The sequence below is a fragment of the Ahaetulla prasina genome, chromosome 8 (genome assembly GCF_028640845.1).
Source record: "Ahaetulla prasina isolate Xishuangbanna chromosome 8, ASM2864084v1, whole genome shotgun sequence".
NCBI lineage: Eukaryota > Metazoa > Chordata > Lepidosauria > Squamata > Colubridae > Ahaetulla > Ahaetulla prasina.
This window is the reverse complement of record NC_080546.1, coordinates 53,467,320-53,479,378: the sequence shown is the minus strand read 5'-3', so window position 1 is coordinate 53,479,378 and position 12,059 is coordinate 53,467,320. Positions and strand designations below refer to the sequence as shown.

General features: G+C 39.9%; 1 protein-coding gene across 4 annotated transcripts in view; it reads left to right on the top strand.

Moving 5' to 3' along the window:
* The window catches only part of TENM3 (teneurin transmembrane protein 3), a 502,165-nt gene that overhangs the window by 320,176 nt on the left and 169,930 nt on the right, over nucleotides 1–12,059 (top strand). The gene's annotated exons all lie outside the window — the stretch shown is intronic.

The window sequence follows — 12,059 nt, the reverse complement described above, 5'->3', positions numbered from 1 at the left end:
AAATATTATCATGGCCTGATCACTAAAACAGTAAAAACCGGTAAAACCCCCATTAAAATTTAGCTAAAACATTTTATTCTTAGGCTAGTCCCGCACGCTGAAATAATAGAGTCTTCAGTTCATGTCTGAAGGTCCGGAGGTCGGGGAGTTATCGTAATCCCGGAGGAAGCTCGTTCCACAGGGCTGGTGCCGCCACAGAGAAGGCCCTCCCCCTGGGGGTTGCCAACCTACATTGTTTGGTCGACGGCACCCTGAGGAGGCCCACTCTGTGGGAGTGCACAGGTCGTTGGGAGGCAATCAGTGACAGAAGGCTGTCTCGAAGGTATCCCGGTCCTAAGCCATGGAGCGCTTTAAAGGTGGTAACCAAAACCTTAAATTGCACCTGGAAGACTACCGGTAGCCAGTGTAGGCCACGCAGGATAGGTGTTATATGGGAGCAGCGCAGTGCTCCCTTTATCACCCGCGCGACCGCGTTCTGGACTAACTGGAGCCTCCGGGTGCTCTTCAAGGGGAGCCCCATGTAGAGAGCATTGCAATAGTCCAGGCAGGAAGTGACGAGGGCGTGAGTGACCGTGCGTAAGGCGTCCCGGTCAAGGAAGGGGCGCAACTGGCGGATCAGGTGGACCTGATAAAAAGCTCCCCTGGCGACGGCTGTCAAATGATCCTCTAAGGACAGCCAATCGTCTAGGAGAACGCCTAAGTTGCGCACTCCCTCCCTGGGGGTCAGTACTTCCTCCCCCACAGTCAGCGATGGTGTAAGCTGACTGTACCGGGACGCCGGCACCCACAGCCACTCTGTCTTGGAAGGGTTGAGTCGGAGCCTGTTCCTCCCCATCCAGACCCGCACGGCCTCAAGACACCGGCCCATCACCTCAACGGCTTCATTGGGGTGGTCCGGGGTGGAAATGTACAGCTGAGTATCATCAGCGTACAGATGATAATCCACCCCGAAACCACGGATAACCTCACCCAGCGGCTTCATATAGATGTTGAACAGGAGAGGTGAGAGAACAGACTCCTGAGGCACCCCACAAGTGAGGTGCCTTGGGGCCGACCTCTGCCCCCCTGCCAACACCATCTGCGAACGGTCAGAGAGATAGGAGGAGAACCACCGATAAACGGTGCCTCCCACTCCCAATCTCCCCAACCGTCGCAGCAGGATACTATGGTCGATGGTATCAAAAGCCGCCGAGAGATCTAATAGAACCAGGACAGAGGAACAACCCCTGTCCCGGGCTCTCCAGAGGTCATCCACCAACGCGACCAAAACCATCTCGGTGCTGTAACCGGGTCTGAAACCAGACTGGAACGGGTCCAGATAGACAGTTTCCTCCAGGTGTTGAGGAAGCTGATTTGCCACCACACTCTCAACAACCTTCGCTAAGAAGTGAAGATTGGAGACTGGACGATAGTTCGCTAAAACAGCCGGGTCCAGGGAGGGCTTCTTGAGGAGGGGCCTCACCACCGCCTCTTTCAAAGCGGCGGGGAAGACACACTCCAACAAAGAAGCGTTGGTAACTTCCTGGAGCCAGCCTCGTGTAACCTCCCGAATGGCCAGCACCATCCAGGAGGGAAACGGATCCAATAAACATGTGGTGGAGTTCAACCTACCCAACAACCTGTCCATGTCCTCAGGAGTCACAGGATCGAACTCAGCCCAGATAACATTCTCAAGACTTGTCTCCGCCATCCCACCTGAATCTATCCAATCAGTGTCCAAGCCGTCCCGAATCTGAGCGATTTTATCAGACAGATACTGAACAAAGAGCCTCCTGCATGAGCAGGGAGCGGGTCACCCTAAACAGGGTGGCTGGGCGATTATCTGCCGATGCGATGAGTGCGGAGAAATAGTTATGTTTCGCCACCCTGATCGCCACTAGGTAGGTCTGAATATATGACCTTACTAGTGTTCAGTCAGGTTTGGAGCGGCTGGACCTCCAGGCGCTCTCTAGGCTTCTTTTCCGGCGCTTCATCTCTCTCAGCTCCTTGTTATACCAACGAGCTGGTCGAGTTCGTCGCTGGGTCAGAAGCCGCAAAGGCACGACGCGGTCTAAGGCACCAGCGGCCGCCTCATCCCAGGCGGCCGCCAGCTCCTCAGCCGAGCCGTGGGCTAACTCCCTCGGAAATGGCCCAAGCTCCGTCAGAAACCTCTCAGGGTCCATCAGGCGCCTGGGACGGAACCATTGAACTGGTTCCGTCTCCCTGCGGTGAGGTGTAGCGGTCCGAAAGTCTAGCTGAAGGAGTAAATGATCTGACCATGACAAGGGTTGGGATATTAATTCCCCTAACTCCAGATCATTTAGCCACTGTCCCGAGACGAAAATCAAGTCCAGTGTGTTACCCCCAACGTGGGTGGGGACCGCAACTACCTGGGTCAGGTCCAAGGCCGTCATGGAAGCCATGAACTCCCGAGCTACCATTGACAAATCGCCCGCCAACGGCAAGTTGAAATCCCCCATGACCATAAGTCTGGGGGTCTCAACCACCGTCCCGGCTATCATCTCCAGCAGCTCGGGCAGGGCTGCCGTCACGTAGCAAGGAGCCAGGTACGTGATCAGCAAGCCCACCTGCACCCCCCCAGCCCCACCTCACGAAGAGGGTTTCACAACTGGCTATCTGCGGGACAGCAACCTCCCTCGGATCCAGACTCGTTAATAACAACCGCTACCCCCCCACCCCTACCCTGGGCCCTCGGTTAATGAAACGCACGGAAACCCGGCGGGCACATCTCAGTGAGGGGAACCCCCCCCTCCGTGCCCAGCCAGGTCTCCATAATGCCCATTAGGTCCGCTCCCCCCTCTTGAATAAGATCGAATATGAGGGGGGCCTTATTCATGACAGACCTGGCATTACATAACATCAACCGAAGGTCCAGGTTCCGGGGGATATAACCACTCGGGACCTGAGTGAAGCCTAGGGGCCCGGAGTGCGGTATCGCTTTCAAACAGCGAGAACGCACTCCCCGAACATGATACGAGCCCCTGCTTATTAATAGACATCTCTCAGCAAACAGTTGGTGTGTTCCTCACTGTATGCTTGCTTACTCTCTCTAATATCTTCCTTTCCAATCTCTCCACTCTGGGGGTGGGGCAAAAGAAGATTGCGTACAGAAATAGTTTAGTGAGCACCTTATTTTCCAGGGGGGATGAAAGGAGAAGAGAGACTGGGTTTGTCACACAATGGAGAATGCACCAGCTGTTTGCCTAGTGCGCTGCTGGTTTTCAATGTTTATTCTCCATTGTGTATCTATTTGCTCTCTTCCAATCCCTTCCTCTCCACTCTCAAGTGAGGAAGAAAATAAAAAGGTCAGACACAGAACAATGTGCACTGACTGCAATGGTGATCACATGGCTGGGGGATGCTGCAAAGTTCATAAATTGATTGTAAAGTTTCAGCATTGTTGTAACCTTGGATAATCGCTGAACATGTGGTTGATAAGCAAGGATTACCAGTATTGTTCAGCACTCTTATATGGTAAATAAATAGAAAGAAGCTAATATGTAATTTCTTGTCTTCCAATAAAACTCTTTATTTTATCACTTAAAAATGTATGGTTTTTAAAAGTTTCTCTATTTTCTAACAGTTTAAATGAAATAAAATGTTAAAAATATTAGACAATGCTGTTCTTTAAAAACGAAAATATGTTTTTACTAAAGTTACATAGTGAGATGGAATATAAATGTATTCATTTATCTTCCTTTCATGCAATATGCAGAACTTTTTATGACAGTGAATTGGAAGGAAGAAGCTTTGCAGAATTTAAACTGCAGTGCTAGATAATTCTAATGCTAATATAAAGGAGGTTTGTTTCCTTCATAGTGTAAAGTGTAACGCTTAAACACTCTGGGGGCATTTCCAAGTTTACACACATTTTAAAATTGTGCTAATTGTATGTCTCATCAAACTTGATGTTTAAACTTAGAAGATAAAATTTGAATTGCATCCTGAGCTCCATTTTGTCTTTCTTTGACCTATTTTGTCAGCATCACAGTAAAAGAGTTTGATAGATCTGATAGGTAATCTGGAATTAAGGAGAAGCTTCCTAACAGAACAATTAACTAGTATAACAGCTTGCCTTCAGAAGTTGTGAGTGCTTCATCACTGGAGGTTTTTAAGAAGAGACCGAACAGCCATTTTTCTCAAATTGTATAGGGTCTCCTGCTTGAGCAGGGGGTTGGAGTAGAAGACCTCCAAGGTCGCTTCCAGCTCTATTCTGATTAGATTAGGATTTTGGTTTTTATTTTAATATTGTATGGCTGAGCCACAGTTTTTCATTTTGTACTGACTTTAATATTCACCATTGTAGAGAGCCCTTTGGCTTTCAATAGACAAAATGTTAAAGTCAATTTGAAATTAATTCAGCCAACGTAATCTTAACTCATAAAAGCATAAATAGTGGGAAGATAAATACTGTATTTTCATTTCTTCTCTTTCTTTAAGGAAAAAATAATTATTGAATTTAAAGAACATCTGTGTTTTTTTCTTTTTTGTTTACATAATTTGTTATTTATTCAAAAATATTGAATAATATCTCTCTTAAAAACATTTTGAGCAATTTATTCACCTTACTGCATTTTAGTTAAGAGAGTAAAATATAAATATTTAATCTTCTTTGATGGTTCAGACATTGGACATAATAATTACATTGTGCAGCAGTGGTCATTTCATTATTTAAAAGGAGCTCCATTCTGTAAATTGAAACAAATTAAATCTGAAGAGAAGTTGTTCTAATTATCTTGGCATTTTAAACTTACTCGGATTTGTACATTGTTTCTTGCTATAAGACTAGAGAGCTCATTATTACAAAATTCACATTTTTTATGAAATGTAAATATGATTTTGGATACTGAAATATGACCCAGCCTGATGTGCAGTTGCATACGAAGTATCTATGAACAAGAAAATATTCTGTATTTTAAACATGTGAATTTCAATTTATTTTGTTGTCTTCTGAAAAATGTTTCAGAAGCATAACAAGTTTATTAAACTTGTATTATTCTTTTTTATTTTCAATAAAACATTTAAATAACACATATATCTTATTTTAAATATGTATTATCTTTTGTCAAATAACTCCATTGAATCTCGATATTCTTTATTTATTTAGGACATTTATGTCTCCTGAAAAGATACACAGTTGATTTCAATAAAAGTTAAGTTTTATAAGTAAGCCAACAACAGACACAAGTAGTTTTCAGGGGTTGAGCAGAATTATTAAATTGGGAGTTAAATGTTTTTTCCATATGCTGTAATCATAAAAATCAGCATTCTTGCTAGTTCACCAATAATACCTTATATCACAAGGAAGTTCTTTTGCTTGTTAAGAATAATTCTCTATTATGAAATTATTTGTAACATATTTGAATGCAAAACTAAAATAACCTGCCACTGTAAATATTGTAATGGTTAATTCAAATACAGTAATGATAGCATGTAAGAAATTGAAGTACCCACTATATTTTTTGGTAAAAGTTCCGTGATTTCAAAAATGATCATACAAAGTGAAAGTATGTCATATATTTACGAGTTTATAGGAATCACTACATTCAATTTAAAGATTCCAAGAACAAAACTTACTATGAAACTATATTTTATGCAATAATGGTTTGTTTAGTTCATTACATTCTAGTGTATTTGATAGGTTAAAAATAATCAGAACACTGAAGACTATTATAATTTTCTTTTTTGAATAATTCTGTGAAGCAGACATCATAGTTATAGTCCCAATCTTTTATATCGTTAGCTTAAAAACTTCAATAAAGTCAGTGAAATCATACATCAGAACATAAAGCCCTTTGGAGACCAAATCCTCAGTCTAACCATAATATTTTAGACTCTTCCATGTTTGATCTTGATTCAGTTCTGTATTGCTTGGAAACGGGAAAGCTGATAGATTACTAGGTTTGGAATCAAAATCCAGGTTAAATCTTGAATATTTTTAATATCTTTCTATTGAAATGTTGATGCCAAAATTCCTGATTCCACTTCAATGCAGTTTTTTTCTGCATCAAATATTGGAGAGGAAACAGAAAACAAGAGCCAAACTGAAATGATATTGCATGATGTTCTTGGACCAACACTCTTCATACTATACATAAATGATCTTTGTGACCATATCTCAAGTAATTGTGTTCTCTTTGCTGACGATGTCAAACTATTTAACACCACAGACAATACATCTACCATTCAAAAAGACCTTGATCATCTAATCCCTTGGTCTAAAACTTGGCAATTCCAAATCTCAACCAGCAAATGCTCAGTCTTACATATTGGAAAAAAGAACCCAAACACTAAGTACATACTTGATGGACGTTACCTACAGATGACCCCCCACCCTGTTAAAGACCTTGGAGTTTTCATATCAAATGATCTAAGTGCCAAAACCCACTGCAAGTACATAGCAAAAAAGGCTCTAAGAGTTGTAAACCTAATCTTGCGTAGCTTCTTTTCCAAAAACACTACACTACTAACCAGAGCATATGAAACATTTGCTAGACCAATTCTAGAATACAGCTCGCCTGTCTGGAACCCTCACCACATTTCTGACATCAATACAATTGAACATGTCCAGAAATATTTTACAAGAAGAGTTCTTCACTCCTTTGAATGCAACAAAATACCTTATCCCACCAGACTTGAAATCCTAGGCTTAGAAAATTTAGAACTCCGTCACCTTCGACAAGACCTAAGTTTAACTCATAGAATCATCTATTGTTATGTCCTTCCTGTTAAAGACTAATTCAGCTTTAATTGCAATAATACAAGAGCAACCAATAGATTTAAACTTAATGTTAACTGCTTTAATCTAGATTGCAGAAAATATGACTTCTGTAATAGAATCATCAGTGCTTGGAACACTTTACCTGACTCTGTGGTCTCTTCCCATAATCCCAAAAGCTTTAACCAAAAACTTTCTACTATTGACCTCACCCCATTCCTAAGAGGACCATAAGGAGCATGCATAAGAGCACAAACGTGCCTACCGTTCCTGTCCTATTGTTTTTCTTTTTTTTTTTCATATATATATATAGATAGATAGATAGATAGATAGATAGATAGATAGATAGATAGATAGATAGATAGATAGATATAGATATATAGATATACACATATACATACATACATACATACATACATACATACATACACATACACATACACACACACACACACACACACACACACACACACATATATATATATATATATATATATATATATATATATATATATATATATATATAGGTCTTTGGTTGTTCGGGTTTTCTCCCGTGTAAAATTGGAAGTGTCTTGGCGACGTTTCGACGAAGTCTCATTCGTCATCTTCAGGCTTCAGCTTCGTGCTTCTGGGAGCAATGTGTGATTGCAGCTTCTGGGAGCAATGTGTGATTGGCACCCCCAGCCAACCAGAGCACAAAAAAACCCCATCCAATCAGAGCACAGCCAAGCTCCCACCCAATCAGTTCAAACCCCCACTAGCAGTTAAAAAGGAAGAAACAGCTGTAATCACACATTGCTCCCAGAAGCACAAAGCTGAAGCCTGAAGATGACAATAGAGACTTCGTCGAAACGTCGCCAAGACACTTCAAATTTTACGCGGGAGAAAACCCGAATAACCAAAGACCTACATACAAACACCCGCGAAAACCTCAGAAAACAAATATATATATATATATATATATATGCTTATACCTCCTAATATTCCCTCATATATACGTTTATATACTATATAATCTTTTTGTGTGATGCTTATATATATTGTTGTTACAAATAAAATAAATAAAAATAAATAAATAAATGTTTGGCTTAAATATGAGTGTAATGACCAATTATTGATGGAGAAAATTACAGGGTCCTTATATTGCTTTCTCTGTATAATAAAAGTGTATACTTTGTTCATTCAGTAATAGTATATCCACACAGTTATATGGCAACAAATGTGTAATCTGGGCATACTGATGTAGATATAGTTCAAAGATATTTAATTAGTAGCCCACCATTAGTTTTATAAACTGAAGGTAATTTAAATCTTCAACTTGGCATATCACCTCCCCCTCAAAAAGTGCACCTATGGATGTATATGGCCTGCTAGCAATACTTTTGTTACTTTGGTCTTCCTGTGGGACTCTCAGTTTGCAAATGTTCACAGCATCCACTTCCCCTCATAAATTCCTGAAATTCCTCCCCAAAGAGATCATAATCTTCAATATGCCATATTAAGGATAATGTGGTTCTTCAGCTGATGAAAATTGCCCACTGTTTTGACCTAGGCTTCCTGAGAAGGCATAAATCACAATTGTAATACCAAAAACCTCCTTTATTGAAACAGTTGTGGATTATGGTCATTCACAGCCTGTAATGATTCACAAACAGTCTGTGAAGATTCCGAAACATTTCTGCTCGAGTTGACACAGTCTTTCAGGGTAATGTTGATAAGCACTGACCTTTATCTCCCTTGAAATGCTGCCAGAGACCTAATTGTCAATTAGTTTTGCAAGGCCAAACAGAGCACAGAGTCAAATGGACTTCCCAGAGCTTGAACTGACTATATGAACTAATTGCTTCCTGAAAAGGCTCACGTCCATTTGCTCCTCTTTTATGTCTTATGGGAAGGGTCAATCATCTCCAAGCCTTACTCCCGAGTTGCCCTTTTTTCTTAATTTTTCTTGCCTTCTGGCAGCTCTGCGCATGCACACACTGGGAACAGGCTCATAGTGTTCTTCTGCCCGCTGATGTCAGATTCCAGAGGCAGCACACGGCCCTGGCCCCCTCTCTGCCTCCGACGCAGAGCCTTGTCCAAGCCTTCCCCAGACTCCAGGACTGGCCCACGTTCCTCCCCAACCTCCTCACTGTCCAAATCTCCTGCCAGCTCTGCTAGCCGCTGGTGGGCCACAACTCTCACTCCCTACTCTATATTAGTCTTCTGTTTTTAAGTCTATATGATTTACCATAAATGTCTAAACCTATTTAGTATACTTCTGACCAGTTCATATCACTGAAATTAGTAACTGTTATGGTCCTTTTCAGAAACTGAGTATCATATTTTTTCACTATAATATTGGATCTAAAACAATTGTCATGTGTACATGGTATGAAAATTGAGGCGTTATCAGTGGAGGAAGGATTGCTATGGATAAGTGATTTTGATTAATTATTGGTAATATAAGCTTGGCCTGCATATTTTACTACTAAAGTTGATAGAAGTCTTGTCTATTTAGAAGTATTTTCAACACTTCCCAACTACACTATCCATAGCATTGACAGTCTACATTATGAAGAAGAATCTTCTTTGCTGTGGTATAGATGCTGGCATATACATGGTAGTCATATTACTATGATTAATTATTCTTGACTCATGACAGCAAAAAATAATATATGTATATCTGTGGGTTTCAATTTTTTTACTACCGGTTCTGTGGATGTGGTTTGGTGGGCATGGCAGGGGAAGGATACTGTAAAATCTCTATTCCCTCCTCAATCCAGGGGAAGGTTACTGCAAAATCTCCATTTCCTCCCGGGAAATGGGATTCAGGAGACAGAGAATAGACGGGGATCGGGCCAGTCAGAGGTGGTATTTACTGGTTCTCTGAACTACTCAAAATTTCCACTACCGGTTCTCCAGAACAGGTCAGAACCTGCAGAAACCCACCTCTGATGTATATGCATTATGTGGACAGTCATGGATTTTGAGGACTTAACCTAATTTAAATCCCCCCCCCCATTCATAGATTGTAGGACTGTGTGTGGCCTGCCAGTATTATGTTTGCTACTGCTTCCACTCAACTTCACTGCTTATCAGTGCATTATCAACTCATCAGTTTTATAGAATTGTGATTTTATCTTACAAAGATAATTTATACAGTGAAACATATATTTGCTATGTATACTTCAGCTTTGGTTGAATGAGATTGCTGAACTACTTTTAACTGGTATGTAGCAAATATATGATATATTTTATATTCTGAATGCCTAAACAATGTATTTTTTCCTGCCCTAGTTAGATTAATGTAGTTGTTCGCTTCCATGATCCTTCATTTTGTTGAATATGTGCCTTTTTCTAATCATTCATTGTAGCTGTTGTCTTGAAACCATTTAGGCTGAATATTTTTTTCCCCTCTTTATTTAGCATCAAAATGGAACTGTCAGCCAAACACCTAGAATATACTTGGCCACAGCTGCTTCAGAATCACTCAACAACTGACTGACATTTCACTAAGATTGAAAAGAATCTTTCACATGTATCAATTAGACCTGCCAAAACTTGGCTTTGAAAGGCGCTCCAGCATCCCTAATAGCTATATGGAATGAATAGGTTTTGACAGCTGTGGCTTGCCCCGTCATTGCAGCAATGTGACAGGAAAAACTGCACCTTCTGAACATTTGTCTGCCACACAATTATGAAAGTTATAGTAATTGACCACCTTAGACTCAAGTGTAAAACTGCTTACATAGTTTTTGCCTGTGGTCCATTATTTCTATCTCGGAAGACTCAAGTGTTCAAATAAAAATCTTGGATCACTAATGTAACATTAGTCACAACAATAAGACAACATGCATCTGGCAGAAATAGATGCTAGTGCAGTGTAATCTTTCCCATGTTAAAGGATCGCTCATCTGGAGCACTGTTCTGGAACTATTCCATATGCAGGAGCTTTATAGAAAGAATAGACATCAATATTGATCCATTGCCAAGACTATTGGATGCTTTTCAGTATGATTATATCTTGATTGTATAAGGCCTGTTGCCTTTTCTTCTCTAATAACCACTCTGATTCTCACTTGGAGTTTTCAACAGCACTCTTATCTGGTCAAATAGTAACATACAAACTAGAGAGCTCATTTTTGTAGGAAAATAGTGTAGTTTGCATTACGTCAAGGTAATTATTAGGAATTTACATGCTTTGAAAATAATTTGAAAGAAATGTTTCACACAAAAATGCAGCCAGAATACATCTCTGATCTTTACATGAAATCTCCCCAAATAGAATACCAAATAATTTTTAAGTTACTTATCTTTTTTTTCTGGCCTGTCAAAACTCTGAAAAAAGTTGGGCTTCTTTAATTAATTTGTAGAGGTGAAATTTGCACAGTTACATTTTGTTAAACTATACAATAAAAATACAGTTCACTGTGATTTATTTTACAGTAGCCCTAGGCTTAGTTCCTCGCTGACCTATTTCAAAGCAAACCCTGCTGAAATGGCAGCAGGGAAGTTTGATTAGCAATTAAAAATAAATATATAAAATCAGAGAAGTATAGGACTATGCCTTTCTTCACTGGGAATTTACAGTTGCCATAAAGGGAGTTCTAGATGTCTCGTCTCCTCTCCTCCATTAAATAAAGTAATGAGTAAAATGATTTCACTTTCACCTCCTTTGTATCACTGGTGCTTTTACTGCTTAAAAGGAGGGGGGAATATGATCTTGAAATACTGGGATACTGTACTATAAAATGGTAGTGTATAAGTATCCAAGATTTTGCTAAACAAAACTGCACTGAAAAAACAGACGTGTAAAGTATGAATAAGCACATAGCAAAAATATTAGTCTCTTCAGACAGGAGGCAAAATTAGTATTCTATATATAGAGATGTAAGATGTGGTTTCCTGTTGTGCAACTGATCATTTTATATATATTTTCATATAATGATGAAAGTTAATTCTCTACTGACTGATAATTAACTTCTAATCTAAATCAGATAAAGTTTTAAGTAGATTCTTTTTAAAAGCTGTTGTGAGCTTTAGTCTTTTAAATTATCCTGAAGCCCTAAAGCTTTCTATACTGATTTTAATCACATGCACTAACACCCACTGGTGTTGATAAGGGCAAAGCTGATTAATTGTATGCTACCTGAATAATAACATATTCTTTATATGCGTCATATGCTTTTGTTGAAGTATTTCTAAGCCAAATTCCAAGAAAAGGTTGAGAATGTTTTACATTTTTAATTTTGGTCATGCTTAAACTGTGCATATTTGTTTTCCACTTTACATTTTTAGTCTGAAACAATTAAGTGAGGATCAATTTGATACCTATAAGAAAAAAAAACCTTTTGTACAT